This window comes from Myotis davidii, unplaced genomic scaffold (genome assembly GCF_000327345.1).
Source record: "Myotis davidii unplaced genomic scaffold, ASM32734v1 scaffold8, whole genome shotgun sequence".
Taxonomy (NCBI): domain Eukaryota; kingdom Metazoa; phylum Chordata; class Mammalia; order Chiroptera; family Vespertilionidae; genus Myotis; species Myotis davidii.
This window is the reverse complement of record NW_006299520.1, coordinates 1,656,530-1,657,694: the sequence shown is the minus strand read 5'-3', so window position 1 is coordinate 1,657,694 and position 1,165 is coordinate 1,656,530. Positions and strand designations below refer to the sequence as shown.

Here is a 1,165-nt window from a genome sequence, read left to right as displayed (position 1 = left end):
GAGAGGAAGGGCCACTGTTACCCACCGCTAGTCCACGGGACTAAACCCCGAGGCCTCTGATCCCCGTACAGGAGCCGGGCCAGTGCCTCCCGCCGGTGGGCGGGGCCAGTGCCTCTCACCGGGTGGGCGGGGCACAGGGTGGGCGGGGCCTGCATCCCATCTCCTGCCCGCTGCTGTGGAGGGGTCCAGCGTGGGGGTCCCTGGGCTCCAGCGCCACCCCGCTTCGGGAGAGAGCACTGTCCCAGCCGCGGGGGTGCGCTCCCACCAGGTGTGTGCCCTGCTGCGGCGACTGGACTGCGGAGACTTCGTTTCCCCACCCCCGGAATGAGGGTGATGACCCTTAGGTTTTAGAGACGTGGGAGGGTTAAAGAAAGACGAATCTAAGTTACTTGCGTGCCTAGCACTGGTAGCTGCTCATCGGCGTTGGTGCCTTTCCAAATTCCGAGTTTCCAATGTAATTCAGCTCACAGCTACCGGAGATAGAACCTGAAATAACCCTCAGGAGACTTACTGTCTGGGGGCGAAGAGGAACAAGGGAAAACGGGCCGTGGGGGGAGCTGCCCTGGTAGAACTGCTGGGTCTCCTCTGGGCGCCCCGGGAGAGAGCCCATTGCAGAGGTCAGGGAAGCCTTCCCACAGGTAAAAACCTGGGCAGGTGATGGCCAGGCAGAGGGGGCTGTGGAGGGAGAAGAGGTAGCAGAGACCAGAGGTGGGGAGAGAGCAGACCCGAAAGCTGGCCGTAGCTCAGACCGCCTGGAAAAGGGAAGCTGGAGGGTCAGATCACGAAAGAAATCCCAAGTTATAAAATTTTAGTGCCTAGATTTTTATCTTGAAGCAAAGAGAAAACATTCAAGTGTTGGGGCCAGCGAGAAGGGCACCAGGGCCAGACGAGGAGGGTCAGACAGGACCTGGATTCAGCAGCCTCAGTACTTGGGTTCTGGCTAGGGAAGAATTCAGAGCCAAGACTCTAAATAGAAGAGAACATTTACTTGGAAAAGCACCGAGGTAGAAAAAGTAATTTGCAGAAATGGACTTAGGAAACAAGTTATGGAGGCAAACAAGGGCCCTTGGAGCTTAGAAGTGGGGAAGGTAAAGGTTATGTGCCTGGGGGGTGGTGGGGGGGAGTGGGGGGGCGGAGGGGGAGGGGGCCTGCTCCGGGAGGGAGA

The 1,165-nt window shown here is 58.7% G+C and overlaps 1 pseudogene; it reads right to left on the bottom strand.

The window, feature by feature from the left end:
* The window catches only part of LOC102754485, a 50,513-nt pseudogene that overhangs the window by 557 nt on the left and 48,791 nt on the right, over positions 1 to 1,165 (bottom strand).